The sequence below is a fragment of the Ictidomys tridecemlineatus genome, chromosome 5 (assembly GCF_052094955.1).
Source record: "Ictidomys tridecemlineatus isolate mIctTri1 chromosome 5, mIctTri1.hap1, whole genome shotgun sequence".
Lineage (NCBI taxonomy): Eukaryota > Metazoa > Chordata > Mammalia > Rodentia > Sciuridae > Ictidomys > Ictidomys tridecemlineatus.
The window spans coordinates 88,143,819-88,159,111 of record NC_135481.1 but is presented as its reverse complement, the minus strand read 5'-3'; the positions used below and the strand labels follow the sequence as shown (position 1 = coordinate 88,159,111).

Below are 15,293 nucleotides of genomic sequence, written 5' to 3'. Positions count from 1 at the left end.
ATCAGAGGCCCCTTTATAGATGTGAGGCTGAGATGTTGGAAGGTTAGGTTATGCAGTTAAAAAGTAGTAGTGCTTGGATTCAGACCAGCAAGAATTCCCTGATGGTTTGTGATTTCGGACACCAGAAGGGATGACTGGACAGACACTTAAAGCTATGGGAGTCCAAAATGACTGCTAGAGTTAGGATACTTGAAATACAATCCTGCCTGAATAAAGGAGAATGGATTAAATCAATAGTTTCCTACAAGCTGTCCTCAGACCAGGCCATACTAACTGAATCAGAATCACCTAGAAATCGTTTTAGAATAACTGCTGCTCATGCCTTATCCCTGGAGACTAACTCACAAGGTATCAGTGGTCCCAGGAATTAGTGTTTAAAGGCTGCCAAGGTGATTTCTGAGAAGCAGCTGCTCTTGGGAGTCTCTGAGACAAACAGCTTTTCAAGTTAGTTTTCCTATCCCTGACTCTACTATGCCACCTTTATTTTCATTTTTGAATTTAGAAAAGTAGACTCTGAGGTTGAGATGTGCTCAGATTGGAATAATTGATCTGGGCTCTAGTTAGTTTCTTGATTCGGATGGTGCAGATAACATTCTAGTGCTTTCGGCTGAGACAGTGCTTTGAGAACTGAGGATGAGAACGGAAGATCTCACAGGCAGCAAGGCCCCTGGCTGGCCACTGGATGGCATCCCTGTCCTTTCTTTTCTTGCAGAATTTCTGCTTGGAATTCATAGCTCTTGTTAGGGTGCTCCTGCGGCCTCTTGCCAGTGTCTGTCCTTACAACAATGAAAAACAGTGAGTGGAGCCCACCAAGCCCCTTGACCAGCAGGGATGTGATTTCAGACCCAGGTAGGCCCTGTGTGAATGTCCAGAACAGCACTTTTTAAGGTGAAGGAAGGCTTTTCATTTTATAAAAACAGCCTCCCCTGTTTTATTCTGGGATATGCTTATAGGTCATGCTTTGAATGATGAAGAATGAAAATGTTAAAAGGAAGTCCAGGAAAGATGACCAAAAAAAAAAAAACAGATTTTCAGCATGGAAAATATTTGAGCCTATGATATAGGTTAATGAGAAAAGAAAATCTGTTTATATCTGATTTTTGAGGCAATATAGTGTTCAGCGTCCAAGGTTGTTTGTTTGTTTGTTTTATTTACTGCCCTCTGGTGGAAACATATTAGAAATTTAAGCTTTTAAAGATGTCCAAGATAGAGGGGAGCAGAGTCCAGTTGTACTTCAGAGATGGAGTCCTGGGAAGTTGAAATGAATTTTCTGTTTAGAAAGCTACTTTGAGACAGGGCCAGTTGCTTTGCTCAGAGAAACATTAAGCAGAATCTGTCATTTGGTTTAAATTTTTATACCATTCATATGATCAGAGAGCACACACACACACACAAAAGTCTGATTAGAAAAAGTGGTATTGGGATGTGCTTGTTGGAACCCTGCTTTCCTGTTGCTTTCATTTTGTTCCAGTGTGCGCTGGGGTAAAACATTGGGATTTTAAAATTGTTTTGCATTTCTGACCTTTGATTTGTGCCCTCAGTCTTCTCATATTTTATGAAATTTCTTACAATGTCCAAAATATCCTTTCTTAGGCAGCTTTGCTTTTCTGGAATATACTGTGATCATGCTGGTCTTTATTTGAGGTTGCCTTGCTGACAGGCTGTAGTTTTTATTAGAGTCTGGTTTATGCACTAGGAGGAAGGCCAAACCTGATTCCTGGAATTGAACCCAGGCTTGCCATGGAGACATGTGGCTAAATCCTGGGTTCAGAGGAAATCTCAGCTCTGGGCATTACACAGTAGATTGGTAGGAACAGACAGAGCTGGACAGCTCCCAGACCTGCTACCCATGCAGCATTGAATCCTGTGCAGTTGGCGTTTACAGTTCTAAAACAGCAACAGAAAAAGTACCTAACAGCTAAGGGAGAATATCTAATCCCTCATCTGACTTTCTCTTAAAAAATTAAAAAGTTTTTCCTTTGCCTTTCCTCTCTGCTTTTGAATAGTGGAGTTTACTTATTTCATTAGAAAACATAATAAGCCTGCTATAAAAACTGATTTTATCCTCAGGGCAATGACGCATCCTACTCAGGAGTTGCCAGTCAGGAAGCTTAGGTGGGAGGATTCGAAGTTCAAGTGCAGTCTCGGCCAACTTAGCAAGCCCCTGTCTTCTCAAAAGGGGTGGGATGTTGCTTGGGGTAAGGCCCTCCTGGGTTTAATGCTCAGTAAAAATTTAAAAAGGAAAAAAGCAAAACAAGCCTAATCTTACAGTCCCTTTAAAAAATGTATTCTACAATCCCTTTACCATACCAGAGCAGTCAAATTACAATACAAATCATTCTATAGAGATCATAGAAGATAGAAAGGTATCAATTATTTGTCTCTTTCCCTGCTGTGTTCTTTCAGGCTGTTGAAGTTGAACAAGACCTCACTTCCATCTTGTGAGGTGAGAGTCCTAGCTCATCTTGCATAAACTTGAGATGGTCACTTGGATTTTATCTCCATGGCAACTAGTGTATTTGTGACTCTATTCTTGGCTGTCAGGTAATATTAGAAAAGCCAGAACATTTTTATTGCCATAATGTGTGTCATCCAAATGTCATTTATTTGAAGTCTTGGAAACTAGGTTATCAATGAAATAGGATGAGTTTTGAGGTTATCCTACTATGTAGTAAAGAGTAGCAGAGGAGGCCTTGCATAAGACAGTGGCTGAGAATTATCTAGCACTTACTATGAGCCAGACACTCTTCCCATTTAATTCTCCCCAACATTCTGCTAGGTGAGGGCAGTGAAAGAATTTTTAACCATTGTAGTGGTTCATGGAAGGCATTTAACACCCCGTCCACCCAAAAAAATCTGTCCTTGAACAAAGGAAAACTGGCTTTTTCGATGCCCAAGGGTTGCAGAGTTCTGGCCCTCCAATCTGCAGGCCTTGGCATTTTGAGCAAAGAAGGAATGCACAAAAACACCTGAGGCTGACTCACATCTACCTGATTCAGGTATACCTACCTGCACTCCCATACACAGTGTCAGGTGGTTGTCAGAACCGCCCTCCAACAGAGATTAGGGAAAGCACTAGAGCAGCTAGTGTCTCCGGGTCTGAGTGAGATGATGAGTGTGGCAACCTGGCCCCTGCCACCTCACCTGGCCAAGAATTACACCCAACCGGGAGTGGAGTCAGCCTTGAAGGTGCTGTAACTCAAATTTATTACCTGGGGGGTGATTTTTATAGCAGAGGAAAGCAGGAAGTAGAGGAGAGATGAGGTGGGACCCAATAAGAAATATGCCCATCTCTGTTGCTAGGGATTTATTCTAATATCCTTCTACGTTTGCGGAAGCCATATCTCATAACTGTCCAGGCACGTTTATGGAAGCCATTTCTCAAACTCAAATCGCCACATTCATGGAAATATCATAAGACCAGAGTCACAAGACTGTTTCCTCACACACCTGCAGCTCTGTGGCAAGTAGAGGCCCCAACAGGTGGTGGCCATTGGTTTTAGTATAGCCCTTGAAGCAAGCTGTATGGGAAGTTATGGAGTGGAGAGTCTGAAATGGGATCCAGAGTGAGTTTGATGATGTAAAAATGTTAGTCTCTTAGTCCTCTCATCCTTGATGAAATGAGTCTCACCAAACTCTCTCAGAGAATGTTTGAATTAGAACTACCCACGATTCTCTATTCCTTTTCATTTCTGTCATACTTACATACCTCCTGCTTTTCCCATCACCTTTCTTCAGATGTGGCTTAACAGAATTGCTTAGGTACATGTTTGATTAAATCACAATCTCATTTCAACTTCACCTCACCTCACCTCACCTCTTTAAGGTTCCTTCTCTCTAGTCACTTGAGCTGGAGCTTAGGGTGTTTCCTGATTCACTGCCACCTATTTAGGAAGTCTTTGGGTGTGTTCTATAGATGACTGACCATAGGAGCATGGCAGAAGGATTTCACTACTTTAATTTTCATTGCAAAACTGTCCTTCAAATTAGGAGATGACTGGTGGTTTTCCCCATGCCCAAACAGTGGTATTACCATACTACATATCCCTTCGTGTTCTTATTACAAGGCAATGGCCCCTTTAAAAAAAAAAAAAGAGCAGTCTGTATTCAGAGCAGGTTAATCCTGCTATGTTCTGGAAACCTGGCAGAATCATTAATAAGGAAACCAGTTGCGTGTAGATTTAAATTAATCAGCAAGCATCCAGCAGCTAGAAACCTAAGGGGAGGGGAGACTCTTTCTCCTTGAAAAGAGAAAACACACTCCCATCTCATTGAGAACACACACACACACACACACACACATTTATGGAGAAACAGATATATGGTGTGGCCATAATCTTTTCTCCCTTGTGGTTTCTGTCCAGCAGTGTGGAAGAAAAAGTTTAAATCTCTGAAAGACGAGCTGCCATTCAGGTGAATGATTTCAGGTGGTAAAGGATCCAGAGACTGTGATGGCTTATGTTCACCATTGTGAAGAGAGTTACTTGGGCTTCAACTCTAGGAGCACAGGGAGCCGTGTTCAAGGTTCGGGATCAGATTAGGTAGGAGCCGAGACAGAGAAGTAGGGAACAGAGAAAGCACGGAGCTGGATGCAGGGAAGCTAGCATCTGTCACCAGCACCTTAGGCCAGCCCTTCTGAGAAGCTGGACTTGGGAAGGTGAAGATCAGTCCTAACTCGGGAGTTCTGTTTCTCTCTTTACTTAACACAAATGGAAACCAGAAGCAGTTAACAACTGAACCACTGTGGGCGTTTGACATTTGGCCAAGTCATTAAGGCCCTCAAAGTTTGGATGAATTCTGTATAAGTCAAAAAAGATTCAGAACAAATTATAAACCTCTTTATTTTGTATAGTTGGAAATTGATGAGATGCCCAGTTTATCTTTTCACTTTCTCATGTACCCTTTAACCATCGTACTTCTTTATATAAGTACTTTCTTATTAACATTAATCACTCCTGTTTTTTATTTTAAAGGCCTAATTTAGTTAAAAAAAAAAAAAGAAAAAGAAAACATGTAGTTGCCACTTAGGCTTTAGCTATTTGATATTTTTGGAAAAATTTCTGTATGAATCACGAGAACATCACACATAGCAGATAAAATATTGATCAATGTACCAGAGGATTTCTTTCTAAGCTCCCCCTACCCCCTGCTTCTGACAAGAAAGATGATTTGGACAAATCTTCCTCCTCCTTGAGCCTCAACCTCTTGGAGCCTCAGTCTCTTGTGAATAATTAGGGATAAGAAAACAAATATGCTTTATCTGGGCCACAAGTTTATTATAGTAATCAAATAAAGTCAAATCTATTTAGAAGTCCTAGATAAATTAGAAATTACTATGAAACTGTGTAGTTCTTGTATTTTCAAAAAAAAATGTTTTTATGGCTGTGAAGCTCTGTCTCCATCTATGAGGTGTTGAGATTTATCCTATAAAAACAGGGCATGTCACTCATTCTCGGGGCCCTAGCTGTGAGGCAGAGCTCTGCTGGCTGTGATGTTTACACTGTGCTGATGCACCTCTGGTTCAGGGCTACCTGGGCAAGACAGGGATACCCTTTGTTCACCAGAGCAGTTCCACTTTTATTGGATTTAGTTGGTTTTCTGAATAAACTTTCATTGATTGGAAGGACTCTTGGGCTAAACAGAAAAAAAAATGACATTGGGAAATGATTGAATTAGATAATTTATCATTTCCTGTCAAAAGTTCATGACTGTAGATCCATTATCATTTTTTTTTTTTTGCCATTGCTATCATAGTAGAAGCATTGCCACCACCAGTGACAGTGTCCCTGAAGAGAAGGCATAGAACTTGAGAGAAAACATCAGCTCTTGGGAATTTGGCCAGTTTTGCAGATCTAAAGGAGCAGAGTGATGAAAATCATACAAAGTCTTTATTCAGGTCAGGCTAAGTGTTCTGTCACACACAGGCCACTACTGCAGTAAGAAGGTGCCTCTGAGTTGGTGTGCCCAATCACCAGGCGTCTGCTCTGGGCACGACCATGCGAAAGGCTCACTACTTTCCTAGGGTGCACGTCCTTCCTCAGTGGCACCCACAGTCCTCCCTCACCCTCCGCCCCCCGCTGACTCTGCATGATGCCAATCTCTCAGCGCTCCATGTGTGAAACTAGCAAGATGCCATCTAACCTCTTTTGAAGATATTGGCTTATGTGTGTTTGTTTAATAAAATTGAGAAAATCTAACTTGGATGAAATATTTCACAGATGAATGATAATTGGTGGATAGAGACTGGTGGTAGAAGTGGAAGTGTGACCAAAAGAACAGTTTCATCAGGTCCTGTGTTACAGGTATGGTTGAGCCCGAAAAACGGTTGCTAACTAGAAACCTGGCCTGAGATCAAGACCTCAGGCATTTGAGGTGGAAGAAAAGCTCTCTCATCTCTCTCTCTCTTGTCCTCTTTCTAGACATAGAATAGATATATAGATATACATACAGTCTCCATAGAAATTGATATCTTTAGATATCTATAGGAATAGATATTCATATCCATGAGATTGATATGGATATATTATAGACAGATTGATATGTATAGAAATATAGGTATGTGTAGATATGTATAGAAATACGTATGTATTTCTAGATAGAGATCTAGGTATTAAGATGTGTTTATATCAATATGTGTAGGTATCTCTAAATATAGATGTTTAACTATAGATATCTAGAGATAGATACATATGTATAGATTGGATTAAGATAATAGAAAAACAGTAGAAATGTATTCATATATATAATGAGGAGATAAAGCAATACAAGCTTAAAAAGCAGTATTAAACAAAGCATTATTCATTTTTGCCATATGTCCCCAAACTATCATTACCATTTGAAGTCACATTAACCCTCTCATGTTAATTACAGATTAGTTAATATATTAAAGTAGAACTTACTCTTAAGATAACTCACTGTATTAAATTAGTACTGATTTAAAAGATTCTTCAGAGTCTTCCATGTGTCTATCTTTTGAATTCTTTTCCTCTATGAGGGGATTTACCTGCATGTGATATGCCTTGTGGTTCTCCTGCAGATTATTTTTCATAGTATTGATTGCTGCTGGTTCCCTAATTCCACAAAGTTTCCTCAGGCTGTTGTAGACAAACATGACAAGTCTGACACTAATATTATTGGGAAATAGTTTTGATACTGTGTTAATCTGAGCCACAACGAACACAAATACTGCAAACACGTAAAATATATTTTATATTTTCTTTAATATTATTCAATATTATATAACCCTGTTGTACTCTACTGAAAACCTTTAATACAGTTTTCATATAAAAGGATTTTAAAGACTTGGGTTAAAATAATGGAAAAGCGGGAGTTGAAATTTTCTTGTTTATCAATATTATGTTCTTATCTCTTTCCTCCAGTCCAACACAACCTATAAGGCTGACACGGTAGTTATTTTAAATTGCTTCTTAGTGGCTCTTGCTCTAATACTTGCAATATCTATTAAAAATCTTAATGAAGGGGATTATAAACCTTCTTGGTAAAGATAAACAATATAAATGTTTCGATTAAAATGGATAAACTGAAATGGATTTTGAAGCTGGGATAACAGCAGCCAGCAGGGTAGAGATTTTCTTCCTCTAGAAGACAAACTTCTACTATTTTAACGTGGAATCTGGAAGTCTGGCCCTGGGTTATTTTAAAAAGCACACTAATTTCATTAGATGGTGGAAATTATTGGCATTTCTCTTGCATTAAGGAAAACATCTGTGTGCTCCGAGTGTGGGGACAGTTCATGTTAACGTTTTGTTGTTTCCTATGTTTCTCAGGTTTGGAGGCTTAAAGTATCTGAAGAACATATAAAGAAAGCTGATTAATGCTCAATATTTTAAACTTTTTCTGTTGATTTTGTTTAGGAAGTGGTTGAGCTACATAGCATGAAAAACAGGGAAGATTCAAGGCAAGATCTGAATGGAACTAAAGTTTGGCTCAATTTATATTTGTTAAACACATATACAGACATGTATAATATACATATATGAATAATAAAATAGAATTTACTTTATATACTGCTTTATAGCCTTCTGTTTATCATTATTTTATGGATTTTCACATGCCAATAAAAGTACCACATCTTTCTTGCCTTTTACAAATTAGGTACTCAATATATATTTTTTAAATGAATTTTTAGTTGTAGGATATATATTTGATAAGCTTGTATGATGTTATAAATTGAAATTGGAATATATATGAAATGTGGGAACATCACTATTCTAGAATACAGGTTTTAAAATATATATATACCTCTCTGATGCAAATAAGAACTAGTCTCTCTGGAAGGATCTTGTGTGATATACACATAGAAATCTCATATGTATATCAATTTTTATTTTTATCAGTGTAATTACATATTTACCATGTTTTGAAGGGAATATAGAATGGAGAAAGGCATCATTAGGACTCTCTTGGGGGATTTGTTTATGGCAATCAATATTAATCATTCTTTGGAGCTCAGCTCAAGTCATATGTGTTGATCTCATTCATCCTATTGTTTCTTCCAGGAACTCAGATCAGCAATTTTGCTTGCTCACCTCCTTTCTATGACTTCATGATTAGACATGTGTGTTTCAACCACACAAATCTGTGTGTGATTTTTCCAAAACACAAAATTTTCTGTCAAGTTCCTTCTTATACTTATGTCTTTTCCAACTCTCCACTCTTTTTTTTTTAACTCTTAATTAAGTTTCAAATATCTGCCAAAATATCTGTGCTAGAAAGCTTTCTTGGGACTTCTTTAGGTAAAACTTCTCATTCCTTTCTTTGTGCTTCCAAATCACCTGATATATGCCTGTTTGTAAACACTTAGCACAGTGCTGTCATTATTACGTGTTAGTGTTTGTCTCTCTATATTCTTTAGAATTCATTTTTATGTCTGTAGCACTGAGAAGTTTCTGGAAAATAGGAAATAATATAACTAACACATGACCAGGACTTCATGGCAGACCTCCACTCTTGAAGACAAACTCTTTGTTCATGAACTCTCCAGAAAATAAATTTCACTTCAGAAAACGATAGTAGTAATAGAAGTTTCAATAAAGGTTTTGGGAAAAGAGGAGGATCAGGACATTATATCAAACACCAAATCTTTAACAACTTGATTAAAAAACCTCAGCACCACCCCCCCCTTTTATTTTTTATTTTTTTGGTCAAGCTTCTCTTCTGTATTCTCTAAGTAGAACACATCAAACTCTTCATGTATACATGGTGGGTTGGTGACTAGTGGATACCAGTTGCATGTTAGTGCATACAGATGTTAAAAGCTTAAACTGCTTATAAGTAGCCACTCTGATGATGCAAAATTATTCAGGACCCTCAATGACCTGGACCTACCATCTTTGGCAGCTCCCATCTGTGCCTTGTGTTTTGTGGTGCGCATAGAGATGTTCACTGATGTGGTTTCCTTATTTAAGTATTTTCTTTTTTCAGTAGTTCAGTGACTTCCATCTTTGACTGGATAATCTCAACCCATTCTTCAAATTTTGTAAGACTCCTTACATAAAAATGATGAGTGGCCCTTTTCTGAACATGTATGTCTAAGGGAATATTAGGGGGAGGAACTACAGAAAAAAAAAAAGAATATGCCCTATGCTACAAACTAAAAAGACATGGGAGGGGAGGTACAAATGTTAACCAACTCTATTTCATACTTCTGCTGGTCTATGAGACTGTCAAAGGTAGAAATATCCTGTGGCTTTTGCCTGATATATAATAACTGCTCAATAAATTGTTGACATTAACTGCATTCTATTCCATATAGAATGTGATCTTTTTCTGAGATCACAGCTGCCATAACTTGGCACTTGTACTGATAATAGGTTAGTTACTGTAAATGCTTCAGAATTTCTCATTTTTTTGCCACCCAAAATTGCAGACCATGTTCATTCAGGTAAATCTATGAATAGTTTCTATAATGTAAAACTTTTTAGAATAGTTCATAAGGAATTCAGTTATTGTGGGTCACTTCAAAATTTGAAGCTTGTTAATAACATACTAAATCTTGTAGATGATTATGTGGAGATCTGGCAGAGATCAGGATATTCAATTTGGTACAATTAGGAAAATCTGTCTTTGTTTAAACAAAGTTGTAATCTGTAGGAAAATCACTGTGAAGCTCTATTATATGTAAAGATGGAGATTATTATTAAATGGAATTAAGTTCCATTTAATGCTAAATATTTGATACAGTTACCTTGATTATCTACACCAGAAATTGGCAAACTACAGCCAGTGAGATAATTTGGACTACCACCTCTTCTTGCAAATCAAGTTTTATGAATACAAGCCAATATCATTCTTCACATATCTACAGCTGCTTTCACTGTCAGAGATGAGTAGTTGCAACAGAGCTGGAGACTCATGACCTACAAAATCTAAAATATTTATTCTAACCCTTTATATTAAATACGTGCTGACCCCAATCACATCCCATTTTGTTTTTCCTCTAGTTCACAACTGAAACTAAATGAAATAAGCAATATAAATTTTAAAAAGATCAAAATGTTTGATCTATATAACATTGAATATCAAATTTTAAGAGTGATTAGGCTTTTCTATCTGGTATGTAAACAACTCTGGGATGCTACATGAGTTGATGTGAAGTCTGAAGACTGAATAATGATGTTCCTTATCATGAACAGTGAACTGGAAAGTGTCTTGTTTCCTCTCTCCTGCATGAGAGCCATGGCCTACAATATTCTTCACTCCTGTTGTGTCCTCAGTCACTTTGGCCTTAAATGCACGGGTGATGTGACAGCTAAGTCAACAAAATTGGGAGATTCTTTTGTATGTTTGGTAAGAAATTAGATACTAAGCATAACAATTACACCTGTTATTCAAATTAAAATAAGTAAGAAGACTATATGGTAAACAATTAAAAATCTAATGCTGGGAAAATAGCTGATATTTATTCCCCCAATCAATGATATCATTCAACTAAAATTATAATTCCTCAGTTACACAAGAAATATTTGCTGTGAGTTATCTCCCTTGGCAGAGGTATTATGGAGCTATTTAAGAACTTCACTCAGATGCATAATTTGTATATCTTTGAGGAAGTGTGGTATTTATTTTCATTGTATTCTGACAGCCTACCCATATGATTATGCATTATGATTATTCTCCTTTTCAGAGCCTTATCACACTTTACAAAATTAATGCAGTGTATCCACTATCACCATTTTTTAAAAATTGAGTATTTTCAATCAGTAGACCTAACCAAACAAATAGTTCTATATTCTATGACATTTTTTCTACCTTGGCAGAATTGAGTACTGTTTTTTTTTTTTCCTTTTGATTTAAACAAACAAAAAGGAAAGGAAACTGAAAAAGCTTAGCCTGTCAACAAAAGTAACTAAGATGTCAAAAATAAAAGCTTTCTGATATTCATAATGATTCTGGAAACACTGGGGGGTATTTAATTTAGAAAGCAGATACTTCAAAATGAGAAATTTCAGCGTTTTGTGGAGATCACATTTTTTGCCTTTTGATTTTCCATTGTCTTCCTATTGTATTTGAGTTGTAGAAGAATTCTGTGTTGATAGGCATTCCTTTTCATGATTTTTATTTTTTTAACCTTTTGGGCGAGTGGAACTGAGAAGTGAAAGGGTCTGAGAAAAATTGGATCCAAGAAAAATCTTGTTTAAAACTTGAGTTAATATTTGAAATATATTGAAGGTACAACTTGGAATGGATCTTAATCCTCCAGTTGTTGCCTCCTGTTCAGCTCTGCGTTGGCAGGTTGGCCTTTGTTTGTCTGGAGGTTGGCATGATGGATGAGTTGGGGCCAGGCCAACGTGTTTAAGTAAAGCTGGGGAGTCCCTGGGTGAGCGGAACACAATTCATGGAAAGCCTTGGGAACATTCAGCAGCTGTATTGCTACTTGCCCCATCAAGGAGACTGATTGGCCCAAATCGCATCCCACTTTTATTTTTGAAAGAGAAAACAAAGTAATTTGAGGGTAGTCTCCCAAACTTTGAACTCGGTTTTTATTCAAGCAGAAAACTTTGAATTTCTTTCTTGAAAACAGCAACATAAACACATGGAGAATTTATAGTGAAGAATACTCTAGGCTCCAAACTCATTACAGACTTTCCCATCTGGCCTGAGATGGCAAATAGAATTACCTTCATTTCACAGGCAAGAAAATAGAGGTAGAGAGAGAAGAAATGATTTGGGCAAATTGGAAAGGGAGGAAATTGAGTTTCAGTCTCTTGGCATTGGTTTATCTAACCCAGAAGAGAAAACTTTGAGTCACTTGGAGATTTTGTTTTGCTGTTTTGTTTACACAGTCCAGATGGCATTCACCATGTCTTCACGTGGAAATCCCTTCAGTGACTGGAAACCTGTAGTGGGGCAACCTATTTAATCTTTGCACACTTTAAGATTCCCTTTTACCATAACTTAAAATCTCTCCCTTATCTTCTGTTCAATAGTTCTAAAAGTTTTACTCTTTAGAGCCTTAGGGAACAGGTCTAAAATTTTCTGTCAGAATATTTAAAGACACTAATCACTTTCTCCCTGGGTTAGAATATCGTAAGTCCTTCCATGTTTCCCTGCTGAGTGTGATTTTAGGGTATTTTGTATTCTTGTTTATCTTCCTGATTTAGTTTTTAATAATCTGCAAATCCAAAGCAAAAATGCATTTTTGGGTGGTGGTGGGGGGGGATGTCCTTCTTCCTAGTTTGTGTGCTTCTAATTGTAGCCTAGGCTCACATTCTCTTTTGGTGGTGGTGGTGATCATGTTACTCTTTACTCAAACTCAGTTAATAGACAATGAAAATCTTTAAGATCTTATTATATGTACTATTGTTGTGTACATCATTTCCTCATCTTTTTTTCAGGGTTGGTTGCATGTCTAGTCTAAAGGACACATTTATTTCTGTAAAATTTCATTTTATTAATCTTGAATTTTAAGTCCAGTATAACAAACTTTGGAGTTTGATTATAATATCTAGCATGCTTTTTATCTATTTCAAGCTTTGTGTTTTCTTAAAATGGGATAACCATGCCTTGTAAGTTACCATACCAGACTCTGAAGATCATTTTGTATAGTTTAGAATAAAAAAAGGAAGAAGCCTCTTTGCTGATCTGTAACCATTGCTTAGTATCATTTAGGTGTGGATATTTAAAAATTGTAATTTTCCATCTAAAGTGTTCTTGTTTCTAATCCATGTATCTCAGTCCTTTATTAAGACCATTGTGACTGACCTCATTAAGTCCCTTGCAGAAGTCCAAGCACATAATGTTTGTTTCCTATGCTTTCTACATCCTAAGGCTGTCCCATCCAATAATTCTTGTAAAGAAAAAGAAATTAGATGCATCAGCCATAACTTATTGATAATAAACCCAAATTGAGTCCAGTAGTCCTGACTCTAGTAAGACTTTATGGAGGGTGAAATGTAGTAAAGATTCAGTAAAGTACATGATGAAGGCTCAGACCTGACCTGATGCTTTGAGTTTTCAAGGATTATTCAGCCAGCTACTGAAACATTCTATTTTTATGTACTTTGACTTGGGAGAAAATTAAGCAGGTCGTATAATAATTTTAAATAATTCCAGGGAGGAACTCGCACATTTTTGGGAGTCTGAAATGCTCTACATACAAACTCTTGGTTCTAATTTGTGTGTGAACAGAGAACAAGGTTAGTCTTGCACCTGGCAGCTCTTCAGATTTTAAAGTTGACAATCTCATTTCAAAAAGAGTAGGCTATTTTAACATCAGGCATGGATCTCTTCCCTCTGTCTGGGACAGGAGGGAGGGAGAAGTGGGGCATGTGACTCCTGTGGGAAGGCTTAATGGTAAGGCTGACTAGAGATCAAGGGACTTGCTGTCTACTCACAGTTCTTCCTTTAAATGTCATTCAAAGTCTCCCAACTAGGTGCTTTAGCTTTACCCTCTGTAAAATGAAAAGTTTTTTTTTTTCCTAAATTCAGAAGAATGTTATTGAGGTGTGATGAGGGAATAAGTGGTAAAGCTTTAAAAAGTTACCACTTTTTTTTTTAAGAGAGAGAATTTTAATATTTATATTTTAGTTTTTTCGGCGGACACAACATTGTTGTTTGTGTGTGGTGCTGAGGATCGAACCTGGGCCGCATGCATGCCAGGTGAGCATGCTACCGCTTGAACCACATCCCCAGCCCAAGTTACCACGTCTTATAAATACATACTTAAGACTTTGGAGGGAAAAGAAAGAGAAGGAGGAACCTGGGTGCATGCCCTTGTATGATCACCCATGTTCTCCATCTCCACTTCATTTTGCTTGCTTGATGTAGAGGATTTGTTTCCTCTGGGCTTACTCTTCTATCTGTCTTTCCTGTCTTTTCATCTCCAAGTCTCTTTCACTCACTTTTCCTTGAATTTTGGCCAAGAAATTTAAAGCTCTTCTTTTAATTCCTCTGGCCCCCTGCTCCTCCTCCCTAATCAGTGGTCACATTTCTATTAGGCAAAATTTTAAAAAAAATTTCAAATCACAACTACTGTTCAGTCCCATTCGGCTTCATCATTACAGTGTTCGTAAATATATTAAATCCCTAATTACATTGATGTAAAATACAAGCTGCTTTGGGGTTTTTCATATATCACCTTATTACTTTGCTTCAAACCTCTTACTCTCCTGTTCTATAATCCTTACTTCAAATCCTCCTTTTAGAGTACAGAAAAAAGTAAAATACCTAGGCCTTCTCCTGCCAAGACCTTATTTCCTGTATTTTAGCCTCTGTAACTCCTCAATGCCTAGTTTCATTTCCAATTAAAATCAATCTTTCTGTAAGAAAAATACCACACTAGTCTTTGAATCTGCCTACTATGAAACAACCACAGGTACTTAGCAAAATAAAAACTAAAATGGTTTTAGAGTTGGTAGAAAGAAGTGACTATGTTGTGGGATTCTGAATCTTTTTAAGAAGCACTAATTGTGGGCCCTCGGGTGGGATATTTGGGATGATCCCCAGTTATCCAGATCTTACTTACCATGATCCTGTGAAAAGAAGAAACCGAAGTCCAAGGCAAAAAAGGGAAATGCACATGTACTAGCAGACAATATGTTTTTCCTCCCATAATATCATTACTGGTGATGGTAATCACATTGCTCTGCTAAGAAAAGAGATTTCCATTTTATTTCATGGTCCTAATGAATAGATCTCCATTTATGCTCCTAGAGTCGTTTCAGGGTATGTACTCCTCTCTTTCAGAGTAGTTAGAATAATGGATGATCTTTTCTGCAATTACTTGGGTGTAATTAAATCTGTGGATTTTGCTGACTACTCTAGCAGTTGAG

At 37.4% G+C, this 15,293-nt stretch overlaps 1 long non-coding RNA gene across 1 annotated transcript in view; it reads left to right on the top strand.

Moving 5' to 3' along the window:
* Window positions 1-8,023, top strand: part of LOC120886836 (uncharacterized) — a 227,101-nt gene extending 219,078 nt beyond the window's left edge. Inside the window, exons 2-3 of the long non-coding RNA XR_013439056.1 lie at window positions 6,219-6,302; window positions 7,875-8,023. This is a non-coding gene — a long non-coding RNA (uncharacterized LOC120886836). The remainder of the gene's footprint in view (window positions 1-6,218; window positions 6,303-7,874) is intronic.
* The last annotated feature ends 7,270 nt before the right edge of the window (window positions 8,024-15,293 follow it).